Genomic DNA, 13,885 nt, shown 5'->3' with positions numbered 1-13,885 from the left:
AAAACATTTTCCCCTTGATGTTTTGCGCTTTACAATTCTTGGTTTTTCTCATCAATATGATTGTAAAACATGTCCGGACGAATTGACGAATACTTGACGTCCTGTTTTATTATTTCATGATGCATTGGTTTTAACTGCCCACCTAAGAAAAATGTGACCTTCAGGGCTCAATGATTAAATAAATGCATACGTACATATAAAGCGCCGTAGTCAGTATTTGAGAAGCGTGCACAACATCTGTAGTGAGGTATTTGGTGCACGAGCAGTGTGTGCACCGTCTAAAGCATGGTGCACGAGCAGTGTGAGCCCCAGGTGTGCTCGGGATAGGAACACCTGCGCACAATTCACCCGTGCTCGTGCACAAGTGCACACAGCGGCGCCAGTACTCACCAGGCACACACAGTTTTATGAGCACGTCCCAAGGGGTGTTTTCCCACAACTCCCTGTCACACTGCTTACTCGGCCTTTTACACATGAACACAAGGATGGCTGCGGGTGCTCGGATCCCCCCCCATACCCAGCTGCAACTATCTCCCAGGCTCAGCCTTTCTCTGAATGTATTTCTTCTATTGGGTTTCCACAATGTCTTCCCACTTCTTTTATCTCCACCAGTCCCACGTTTGCCGTTTCCTTTACACTTTACCCAGCCTCAACTCCGGTTTTCCTTTATTTTTCCTCTATCATTCTTCCGTACTTTATCAGTACCACCCTTTTTCGTTTTCATTTCTTCTTTGTCTCATACAATCTTTTCCACTTCCCCCTCTCGGATTAGTTTGCTGTCCTATTACGCTTTCATTTGCCAATTTGCGGATTATTTCCTCTTTTTCATTTATTGCTTCTTCTTGTTTCCTCTGCCTCATTTTTGTTTTCTTTCGCATCACTGAACACCGCTGCATCACTGAACACCGCAGCATCACTCGTCGCCACCACATCACTCAGCCCCACCCCAGCATCAATCTGCACAACCATTCAACAACAACTGGTTCAAATATGTTCTCTCAATGTTTCAAGCTATATTACAAATGTCACAAAAAGATGTTAATATTTCACTTCTGTTCTTGGATTTTCGTCACAATAAAATACACTGAACATAATCTTCACAAAAGTTATTTACAAAAGTTTAAGCTATTGCCATTATAAATTACAATAACTTTTATTTAAGTATTATTTTTTTTTAAAGCCATTGTTATTTGTAATATCAATACATTTAAGTCACGTAAATACAAAACATGTTGCATTACAAATGCTATAGGTGTCACATTTGCGAAAGTTAAAACTCTTGGCATTGTAAATGACAAAGCTATTAATTTCACTATTTTCAAAAACAAAACATAAAAAAATTGTCATTTACAATACCAATAGCTCAAACTTTCCTAACGCGAGACCTATTGCATTGCAAATTCTTGTTCTACTGGTAGGTATCAGCGAGCCACACCTAGACCCAATTTTTTACCACCTCTGTAATGCTAATGGTCTTAACCTTTTGCAACATGCAGGACATAAAGCAGCCACATTTAGCAGAAAGCATGTTCCATTTTTAGGTCTCGCCTGAGACAGCGCAAGCGCTGCCCTGCGAGACATTTAGTAACAGGGCTTTTAAAAGTGCTACCACAGCTTTTGCTAGCCTAGCGCTTAGGCACGTGCGCAGCCGGCAGCTTTCAGCGCCCGATCAGGCGCCATCGAGAGCGCAATCACTTTCACTTTTGACGCTGCTGCGTGCGCACCACTCGAGTTCTTTTTTTATTTCCTTTTTGCGCACGCGCGCACACAATTCACTCAAAACTTGCGTGTTTTTGTTTAATTTCCTTTTTGTGTGCTTGTTGCCAATTTCTTCATGTCAGTTTTTAAAAAATAAACGCATTCGAGGACTCTGCTGTTCGTGGCTCCCTGCTCAGTACTTCATCCCTTTTCTCCTGCTGCACGCTGAACCCATAATTTAAAGGTTCATTTTTCACCCGTTTCCAGCACTGGCTATGCTCAAATCTTTCCAGAATTAATGCACTGCTTCCCCTTCATGTAACGGCGCGTGACACTTCACCTGTGCGGATGCTACAGGACTCGCAGGTTGCACCGGCTCTGAATCAGCAGGCGGCTCCCAGCACAGATCTCTGATGCTGTCCGTGGGCTTCGGCGTTGTAACGTGTACATGCACTTGCCGTCCTAAATTATACCTTTCGAGGTGCCGAAGACAGAGGTGCTCTGCGCATGTGCAACCTGTTGACATAATGCGCAATAGGGCTGGCCCTTAACTTTGGCAGCGGATCTGCTCGCATCACTTGCCAGTCAGTGCAGCGGAGGCAAACGAAGGCTGCAGTCGCTTAAGGTCCCCTGTCCTGCGTATGCCTGAGAAGCTAGGGCTACCAAGGGGCAGTGTGTGCATGTTACGGCCGTAAAACGAGAATATTGTAAAAAAAAAAAAAAAAATGTAAAGTATATTGGCTTTTCAGATAGAATTTAAAAATGGAAAATAAAAGACAATTTCGATTACAAAAGTAATTTACAGACGTGTAAGGTCATTATAAAACTTATTAAACAAAGTGGAAGGGGGAATTGAAATAATTGAATTTTACACAAATTCCATACGATAACTTGACTCTCCCACAATATCGAAAATCTAGCTGGTATTTTTCACTGACAAATTTGGCAACCTACAAACAACGATTGATTTGTGGGTCAAAAATAACAGGGATGGCCATCGAGATGGGGGGGGAGATGTAAAGGGGCGAAACACTTTTCAAAAAATATTGGAAGGATGCCCTGAGCCCTAATGCAAGCAAAGAAAACCCCCCCACCTTACCTTATGGTTGAGTAGCAAAAGCGAGTTATCTTTAGGATGCAAAGGGGCTTTCACTAGTGGGCTTCGGTGCTACTGCACCTGCCTCACAACTAAAACCTATGCCCCATGCACTGACTTAATGGCAGTGAATTAGACACTCATGACCAGTTCATGAAGATGTCAAGTTCGTTGGAGTTTTGCAAAGTAATGAAGATCTTTATTTTTGTACACCTGAAAACTATGTCGGTGCTTGTATGGAAATGTGCTGTGCTCTTTCAAAGCGCTTCACGCTTGCTGGGAAGAGTACTTTTACCAATTAAATAAGTTTTTATGGATCCATTCAAACCATCTCGGTAGGCTTGGATTCAGAGGAGTCGATTGCTTGGGGCAGACGTCTAAAGTTTAATAGTCTTAGGAGTGAGAGCTAATAAGCATATTAATGACATCACACACAAACAGATGAAACCAAAGTCCAAGGAAATATAAAATGTGTTTTAGTGTATACCCCGCACTCACACTAACTTGTCACTCAAGACATTCCACCTCTGCACCAACAATATCTATCAGCATTCCTGTGTTACACCCGCATGCAGTTTTTTATTGACTTGACGGCAACAACTTGCTGTGGGTCCAAACATTACCTCCTTCCACTACCTCCAACTGTACACAGCTGTAATACTTTTGATTTCCTTTCCAGGCCCCTTTCAGCATTTTTATCCTTACTTCATTACCTACCACCACCAGAAATTACCTTTCATTTCTACTCTCATCACGTCTCTGCTCGCCTTATGTTTAGACTGTTTGTCTTTCCAGCCTCTCATATTTTCATCTACTACATGTACTTCTCTTGCATCACGTGACGGAACTATCCTGGATTAAATATAGAATTTAATTTAAGTCCACTAAGATCCTAAAATAATGAACAAACTGTGATGGCATTAGGACCTAATCTGTAATTCTTAATCATACTATCAAAACTCTAATCGTTATACTGAATATATTTCTCTACTAAACCATGGAGATTCTTTTTAAGGATTTAAATTCTAGGTGAAATCAGCATTAAGTTAAACACTGTCTTAATGACGGCAAACAGACCCAGTCTGAACAGGAAGAATTGACAACTAGTTTGTCTGTAGGAACCAGTAGACGAAAGAGCAATACCAATAGCTTCAAGAAGTTAGTGCGCTAGGCTACTTGCCACTCCAATCAGGCAGACTCCAATTCACCCAGAAGGCAATATTTTCCTAAACGGAAGAGTCACCCAGTAAAGTCAGAGAAATATTCATCCATGCATTATCTGTACAAAGCTTTCTTTCCTACATACACTTATTTAACACTCATCATCACAATGTTTTAGAGAAGTGGCCTCTGCTTGCCTGAAGTTCCACATAAACATACAATTTATTAATTAGAAATTGCAGTTACGTTTCTAATATGTAACGACAAATAATGTGTTTCCTTTAATTTACAGATGTTCGCTGTTCTTCATCTACCCTACAGAGTCCTCAAAAAAGAAAAGCCAGGTAATGGACGAATGCAAATGTTTGCCTAACCAAACCCGGAGAACTTCTTAATGTCTAAGGTATGGATAAACAAAGAATAGCTTTAGAAACAAGCATTGGCATAGCCAATAGGTCTCACCTTTGGGACCTAAGTGTTTAACCATGCAACAGTTAATGTTGTTGCACCAAACATATTGTGCTGCATAACTAAATACTTCTAAGGTCCCAAAAGCGAGACCTATTGGCTATGCCAATGCTTGTTTTTACTAGTAGTAAGGTGCATAAGAAACATTAGGTCTCTTTAGACATTAATGCAATCAGCAATTTACTAAAACTTAAATACTACTCTAAACAGTGTTTGGTCATTATTTACCTTGATAAGATGTCCCTGAAAAATACCTAATCTGACATTGAACTTTAATTCAACAGATTCACATTTATGCTTTAGCCAATTATAAGCAAAAGACCCACAATTGATGGACGGAATGCAGAACAAATCAAAACATTCACCCCAAGTCAAGAGATCTGGGTTAAATCCATAATTATTTTGCTCACCATGCCACCCTAGTTTAGACCTGGCCATATGCAAATCAGACTTGACCCTGTGGTTCATGGGAACAGCCCAAACTGTCAAGCCCTCCCTCGACTGGAAACAAGCATCCTAGGACCGGTTTCGAAGTTTCACCCCGAATAAGCTTGACTCCAGTGGCACAGCGAACCCGGGACGCACGCCTGGGCATACCAAACACACTTAGGGCCAATTATAAGGCATGTTAAAAAAAATGTAAACATATGTTCTAGAAATTAGCAGAATGACTTACAAGGTTCACAATTGTTCTGCGCCTTGAACAGTTTGTCAGTGAGTCACGCATAGATTACACATTCTGTAACAATGTTTAATCCCTCAGAATGTTATTTGAACTTCTGGGAATAAATAAATACCTGAACTTTATAAATCTCCAGTTTATAAAAAAAGCTTGTAAACAGTACTACATAACAGCTCTTTAATGTCAGCATGTGTGAAGAAATTCACAGGTGAATAATCTATTGTAGACATAGGCTTAGTTTTTCTCACATATTTTGGCAATATGACTTTGGTTTAAACCACAACCTATTTGTAAAGTAAGTCTGCCACTCACACTAGTTGCACTCCGTCTCTAACTTAATAAAGTCAAAGTAGACTTGTCTCCAGAACTACACTTAATATATATCTCATGGATGCACAGGTTCATACAGTCAATGCATGATGTAATTGATTGTGGGGCCTTTACAAATTACTTTATTTTCAAAAATAATTAAAGTGGTTTATAGAGTGTTTTGAGGAGCAGTAGCTCAGTGATGTCATACATGTCATTTAGCATGTCACGAGTGATGAAATATGTGAGGTCTTTAGTAGTGCCAGACAGGGTACAAGTTAGTTGGCTCACTAAACTAGAACTGGTGAATTTGTTTTGTTTTTAAGTGTTTGTTTAGGCTCTTTTTTTCCCTGCACCGGAGCGAAGGTGGGTGAACTTTTTTTTTTTAAGCTTTATGAGGATTCATCAAACAGCACCAAAGTAAGCAAAACAAAAAATGCTCTGCCTATTCGAAGTCTGACTTACATATTACACAGTGGCAACTGCCACAGAGTACCATATATATGTATTCACGTATATACACCTGCAAAATCATGTTAGAACCCAGGTTACAGCAAAAGACAACACCACCATCTCCTTCTTATAAACAAAGATAACCAATAAAAATGTATCAAATCCCCAAGGCATCTCTTATCCTAAAAATACTGCTACCAATGACAACCAACACTTTCCAATGTCACACACCGTGATCGATCAATAAACAATAACAACAAAAATCAATAGACATTAACCATTTTTTCAACACTTTTTTAGGTCTCGCCTGCCAATGCGCTTGCGCATTGCTGGCGAGAATTATAGGAAGTAGAAAAGAAAGGTCTACCAAAACGGCTGCGGATTAGCCACAGTTCATGTGAGACAGGCGTGTGCACGAGGCCAGCAACGTCACACCACCATTTGTCTGTGCCTCACTTCAGACTTCAAAGGCTGCCGTTTCCCACCCAAATCACACTTCAAAGGCTGCCGCTCCCCCGCATCAGACTTCAAAGGAATGCGCTCCCGCTCCCCCGCCACAGCAATGCCGAGAGCTTGTTTCAATCCTCTGCTCCCCTCCTTTCTCTCACTCTGTTTCCGTCACTCCTCGTTCTTCTATAGTATCCACTCCCCGCTTCTGCCCCCAACACAACTCAACCTACGTAACTGCTTACTCCGTCCCCCCTTCTCATCGCCACCACCTTTCATTCAACAGATCACACCCCGACTTTCCTCCAGTCACCCTCCTTTGCCGCGCTCATGACCCACCCGTCCTCCTTACCCCCCATCACTACTACACGATCGGCACATCTGGCCTCCGCCCGGTTTCCAATTAGTGAAAAGCTGCTAGTACCTATCCTTTAACAACAATCACCAGTGTCTCTTGTAGTTCAGGCACTAAGTCCTGGACATTTGGTTAACATGTGTTGTTAGCACCTCGTCATCCACGAGTGACTCCGCTTTGTGTTGTTGTGCAGCCGCAAGCTTAACCCTTATCCTCAAAAATAGGAAACCAAGGGCATTTCGGCACCTGCTGCACTAATTGCACGAGAAGGCAAAACTACACTCTTGTTTTCTTTACATTGAAATCATGGCGTCCTCACAAGTACAGTAATTGTAGCGGCCGCCTGTTTAACTTTACTTTGTATGCACGTTGTAAAGCGCTATGTTCTGAGTTGTATGTAAACATCGCGCTCCATTTATTTATTTTTTATTTACATTGAAATCATTGCGTCTTCACAAGCGCAGTAATTGTAGCGGCCGCCTGTTGAACTTTACTTTGTATGCACGTTGTGAAGCACGATGTTCTGAGTTCTATGTGAACATCACGCTCCGATTATTTTTTTTTTTACATTGAAATATGGCGGACGCGTGTTTTGTGTTCTACACATGTGACAGTGTGTCCATCTCCTCTGTTGCACGAGGGACTAAATAATCTGCGTGTTTATGTGGGGGCACTTTTATCAGTGTTTATTCTACATGGTGTGCAGTCACTACACGTTAGTTGTGTGCGCATCCAATTATGTGTATGTCTATTTCTCTGTTGTATGCACAGTTCTCAGCGGGCTGATAGCTGTGCATTTATTCATAACAGAAGTGTGTGTCTAGTCCTGTGTGTTCAATACATCCGATTCGTATCAATTCGTACCTGGGTCTGTTTCTTTTCTGAATAATTGTATTTTCGCTTGTCCCTCCTTTTAATTTAATGGGTGCTTTTTCTGTTGCCTCTTCAGTGTCTACATAGTACATGTGTGTGCATAATGAACCCCGTGTTTTTGTACATGTGTTTCCCTTCTCTGTATACGTTTTACTCCTGTCTATGTGTCTAGTTACTTTGTTGTTTGTCTACTACCGCGTTCCTGTGTTTTTAGGTCTCGACTAGCTCTAAATCTCATATGCCACCCACCCCATCAGCGTGTCTGTGCATGTCATATTCTCTTGCCCCTCACCCTATTTCCATCTGGACAGAATCACAATCTTTGCTTCCCAGCCCATTTAGTCTCATCATCTCCGTCCCCCCTACTTTCTAATCACTCTGCTAGTTCGACCCCTCACTTTCCACTTCTGATCGTCTCTCTCCCACCCCACCAGTCACCCACAGTCAGCTCGCCAATTGCACGACTGTCAAATCCCCACTTCAATCTTTTTCTCACAGTCACCTTCTAGCCACTTCCCTCATGGTTGTACGGAATGCATGCATAGTGCTTACTACCCCTAACAAGCCCCTAAAGCGAACCGCAGCCCCCCTCGCCTCACCAGGCAGCAATCCCACCCTGCGGGTGCCACCTTCCTCTACATAAGCCCGGAATTTGTAAACCTCACCCTCCCTCACCCTCACATCCCCTCACTTTCACACCCTCTTAGCCCCACACCCTCACCACCCTCTCACCCATCACCCTCACTCACACCCCCTCACCCTCACTCACAACCCCTCACCCTCACTCACACCCCCTCACCCTCACTCACACCCCCTCACCCTCACTCACTCACACCCCCTCACCCTCACTCACACCCCCTCACCCTCACTCACACCCCCTCACCCTCACTCACACCCCCTCACCCTCACTCACACCCCCTCACCCTCACCCCCTCACTTCCCCTCATCCTCACCTCACACCCCCTCATCCTCACCTCACACCCTCTCATCCTCACCTCACACCCCCTCCTCACCTCACACACCCTCTCACACTCCCATCCTCACACCCCCTCACCCTCACACCCCCTCACACACCCCCTGACCCACCCCTTCACCCTCACACCCCCTCACCCTCCCTCACCCCCTCACCCCCCTCACCCACCGCACCCTCACAACCCCACAGCCCCTCACCCCGTCACCCTCACACCCCACAACACCTCACCCATCCTCACACACCCCCTCACCCTCTCACCCTCACCCCCTCACCCACCCTCTCACGCTCACCCCCTCACCCTCACACCCCCTCACCCCACAACTCCTCACCCTCACAACCCTCTCACCCCCCTCCCTCCCACACACCCTCACACACCCTCACTCACCCTAACCTCCTCACCCTCACACCCCCACAACCTCACCCCCCACAACCCCTACAACCCCTCACCCTCACAACCCCTCTCACCCTCACAACCAGTCACCCCCACAACCCCTCACCACCCTCTCACCCCCCTCACCCTCATACATCGCCACCCTCACATACCCACACACCCTCACACCCACACACCCACACACTCCCTCACTCACCCTCACCTCCTCACAATACCTACAACCCCTCACCCTCACAACCCCTCACCCTCACACCCCCTCACCCTCACACCCCCTCATCCGCATAGCATAACAAAACAAAGTATAGGATAGCAAAAAGCATAGCATAACAAAACAAAACATAGCATAACACAACAATGCATAGCATAACAAAACATTGCATAGCATAACAAAACATAGCATAAAAAAACAAAGCATAGCAAAACAAAACATAGCATAACAAAACACAACAAAACATAGCATAACAAAACATAGCATAACATAACATAACAAAACATAGCGTTACATAACAAAACAAAGCATAGCATAACAAAACATAGCATAGCATAATAAAACACAACAAAGCATAGCATACATAACAAAACAGCATAGCAAAGCATAGCAAATAGCATCCCTAATATCTCTTTGATAAATATCCCCTTAGTGGACTGTATAGGGAAATCAACATCCAGGATAGGCACATTCTATGATATGTTGCCAGAAAGTAAGAAGGATGATGTAGAGCATATTGAATCTATATGGGCAAATAAACTTAACAATCTTAATGTCGATATTGACATGTCACTACAGCTCTTATCAGAATTATTTATTTCTTCTAACTTAAAGGCCCAGTTGTATAAGACAATATATAATCTATATTACACACCCGCCAAACTGGAAAAGAGCGAATTCCGAATGTCCTCGCTGCAGTACTAGTCCAGCACATCTGATACATATGTTCTATGAATGTGACAAATTAACACCTTTCAGACAAATGATAGCGGAATTTTGGCAAGAAGTGTTCGGCCATGCCGTAGCTGAATCACCGACTCTATATCTACTAGGATATGACAATACTCTTATGCACAGCAAGGAGGAGGAAATATGCCTCTTTCTAGGGACGGCGGTGTACAGAATAATCCTAGCATCACGAAGAAAGGAGACAGAAACCCCTAATTTCCAAATATGGCTGACACGATACTTAGGGATTTATAATCAAGAAAAAGCAATTTACGCATGTAGAGGGAAAAAAGCCAGGATGCGAGGAGAAAGAATTTGGGAGCCGATTGAGGGATGGAATATTAGGACCAGATAATTACATTAAAATAGTAATAATAACAACTCTTTAATTTCTATTTACTCTTTGATGTAACCATTATGTTATGTTCTTTTGCTTACATGAATACATAATCTGTATTAACCATAAGAAATATTAATGTTGATACATGCATAATTTATGCTTATGAATACGTCTTTTGTCATGTACAAATCTTTTTGTGTTGCTAAATAAAAAAGAAAAATCTCTCACCCAAAACAAAAGCAAAGCATAGCAAAACATAGCATAGCAAAACATAGCATAGCAAAACATGGCATAACAAAACACAACAAAACATAGCATAACAAAACACAGCATAACAAAACATAGCATAACAAAACATAGCATAGCAAAACATAGCATAGCAAAACATAGCATAGCAAAACATAGCATAGCATAGCAAAACATAGCAAAACAGTATAGCAAAACATAGCAAAGCATAATAAAACACAACATAGCATAACAAAACAAAACAACATACAGCATAGCTTAACACAACAAAACATAGCATAGCAAAACAAAACATATAATAGCATAGCAAAACATAGCATACCAAACACAACAAAACATAGCATAACAAAACACAACACATAGCATAATAAAACACAAGAAAACATAGCATACATAAGAAAACATAGCATAGCAAAACATAGTATAGCATAATAAAACAACAAAAAATAGCCTATCATAACAAAACATAGCATAACAAAGCATAGCATAGCAAAACATAGCATAGCAAAACACAGCATAGCGTAACAAAACACAGCATAGCATAACAAAACACAGCATAGCATAACAAAACACAGCATAGCATAACAAAACACAGCATAGCATAACAAAGCAAAACATAGGATACAAAACATAGCATAGAAAAACAAAACATAACAGAGGATAGTAAAACAAAAAATAGCATAGCATACAGCATCACTCGGCGGCACCACAACACCACTATGCGCTACCACAGTGTCACTGAACGCCACAGCATCGCTCGTTCGCCATCACAACATCACTCAGCGCCACAACAGCAACAATCTGTGCAACCATTCAACAACAACTCGTTCAAATATGTTCTCTCAATGTATCAAGCTTTATTACAAATGTAACAAAAATATGTTAATATTTCACTTCTGTTTTTGGATTTTCGTCACAATAAAATACACTGAACATAATCTTCACAAAAGTTATTTATAAAGTTTAAGCTATTGCCATTATAAATTACAATAACTTATTTAAGTATTAATTATTACAAAAAATTTAAAGCCATTGTTATTTGTAATATCAATACATGCAAGTCACGTAAATTCAACACATATTGCATTACAAATGCTATAGGTGTCACATTTGCGAAAGTTATAACTATTGGAATTGTAAATGACAAAGCTATTAATTTACCTATTTAAAAAAAAAAAAAAAAAATGTGTAATTTACAATACCAATAGCTCAAACTTTCCTAATGCGAGACCTATTGCATTGCAAATGCTTGTTATATACATGCTACTCTTCCTAGAATAACGTTTTAGGCAATTCTGGAAATTTGCTGTAAACCAAGAGAAGCAAGATAGCATGAACGGATGTACATGATAATAAAAGCAGCAAAACAGAGAAATACCTTTCTAAATAGCTGAGTAATTTTCATGAGCCCATTCCAAAGACAAATAGAATTGACACTGCATTGACAATTAGGAATAAATTATAAGTACACTAATCTGGAAAAATCCTGGTTGATAACCAGTACCCTTTCCTTAAACAAGGGATGTCCATCCTAGGCCCAGGCGGGGCAGAACCATGCCGAATTGTCCGATTATGCCAACAACAACAAAAACTCCACATAATATTCATCCAAATAAATTCTAATTCTCACATAGAATGTTTATTTATTTGGCAACAATAGCATGTTGATCAGAAGCTTTTTAAACAGCAATAAAAAATGTACAATAATCAATGAGGGTGAGGCGATTACCAATAGTTTGGAGAAATATCAGTACAGGCATGGAGTAAATGACTGGTAAAGACAAATGAAGTGGAGCATAAGGCAGCAAATGTACATAGCTACAGAATATATGTGCTAGAATTGTGGTCATCGTTCAATAAATAATATAGGTTTATTCACTGATATTTTCAGCTCTTAGAGAAAGGGTTTCACGAATGTCTGCAATTAGGTAGTTCAAGTGCAGGAGGCCCAAAGGGTAGAAGGACTGCAACTGAGAGACAGCATAGTATGGATTGAGTGTGACTAAAAGGTTATGGATCTTAGCTTACGATATTGGTGAACTAGTGAGGAGCTACACTAGTAGTGCTTTGAATACACATATTTGTTTGCATATGCCACTATTTTTTGCTGGCCAGCCAGCTTGATGGCTGCATATAGACAAGGGGGATGTTCCTGGGTAAACTGTATAGAGATCAAGTAGAAGAATGTAGGAGTAATGGATGAAGTCAATCAATAGACGCTATTGCACTCCGACGAGTGCTTAAAGAGTGCTTCTAGATGTGATGATGGTAATGATGCATCTTGCACATATTCAAAAGTTAGAAATATGTTGCAGCGGATGGGCAGAGTTGCGAAAACTTCAGTTGTCTTAGATAGGTTGAAGAGAACGCCGGGGTTTCTGGCCAATTGGGGGAACTTAAGCAGGAGCTTAAAAGTAACCCTAAACGTTACACCTAAACCCAACATTGTTAACTTACTGGAAGCTCTCTATTGCTCAAAATCAGATGACAGGCACGACTCGAAATCACTTATTTGGACATTAGCTACACTACGTAGATTAGGTGAGTCTATTTAGCATTTCTCCCGTTTTGGTCACAAACAAGTAAACGAATTAAGTCTGCTACTTGCTCGGATTCAGAAAGGGTCAGGAGTTGGTGTATGAATACGACTTTGTGTAAAATCCTTCTGATATAGAATAGCGATTCCGTTTATGTAAGTTTAGCCTGGTGATCATTTAAACACCTCTTAAATACGTTTTAACACTGCTATAACAACATCACGTACTAGACTGTAGAAGAGGCTCAGCCGGCTTTGCTATCCTTCACCAGGATTCAAAGTACCATGCTTCTAATTTTCAATCATGCTTCAAATTTAAATAGCCTAACTGCAAGAATCTGTGTGTGTACGAGTACAGTCTTTGTTAGATTGCTTGTATAACTATCATACATATTAAAACATTTAACGTCGTACAGGGGTACATTCAAGCCTTCGATGTGTTTGGAGAAATGCAGGAGCACCCGTTCGCCTTCTTCCTTTCATGTCAAAATAGTTTACATTAATAAAGTCGCCCATTTTAACACACAAATGCCGTGCGCCGGAAGTTCTATTAAACCCCGCCCTCTTCGTGCGATTGGTTTCTGAGAGGAGCTACAAGGACGTTGCCCAATAACCACCCAACCTCGATTATGACGGCGAATCCAATTGGCTGAAGCTGTTCTGAATCCCATAAACAGCCGGGGCGCACAGTAAGCCTCAGGGATGAGAAATGCAAGGGAAGAATAGGCCACGGGGGGCGTGAGCACGATGTCACTCACCGGTGGGCGGGTCGGTGCGCCCCCGCTGGGCTTACGGCGTTGGGCCGCCGGCTCTGTCACCGGGATCCGAACTACAGCAGTCCACAGCCGCCGCTCCTTCCCACCCACCCTGATAGACTCTTGCTTGACCCCTTCGGGAAACCCGCCCCTCGCTGTAACCGC

The 13,885-nt window shown here is 41.8% G+C and overlaps 1 protein-coding gene across 2 annotated transcripts in view; it reads right to left on the bottom strand.

Moving 5' to 3' along the window:
• KDM4A (lysine demethylase 4A) overlaps positions 1-13,885 on the bottom strand; it is a 458,146-nt gene extending 444,261 nt beyond the window's left edge. For both annotated transcript variants that reach the window (XM_078660668.1, XM_078660737.1), the window contains exon 1: positions 13,724-13,885. The gene's annotated coding sequence lies outside the window, so the exon portion shown is untranslated. The remainder of the gene's footprint in view (positions 1-13,723) is intronic.

Source organism: Lissotriton helveticus, chromosome 1_1 (assembly GCF_964261635.1).
Source record: "Lissotriton helveticus chromosome 1_1, aLisHel1.1, whole genome shotgun sequence".
Classification (NCBI taxonomy): Eukaryota; Metazoa; Chordata; class Amphibia; order Caudata; family Salamandridae; genus Lissotriton; species Lissotriton helveticus.
The sequence above is the reverse complement of the archived record's forward strand: the minus strand, read 5'-3'. Positions and strand labels throughout refer to the sequence as shown.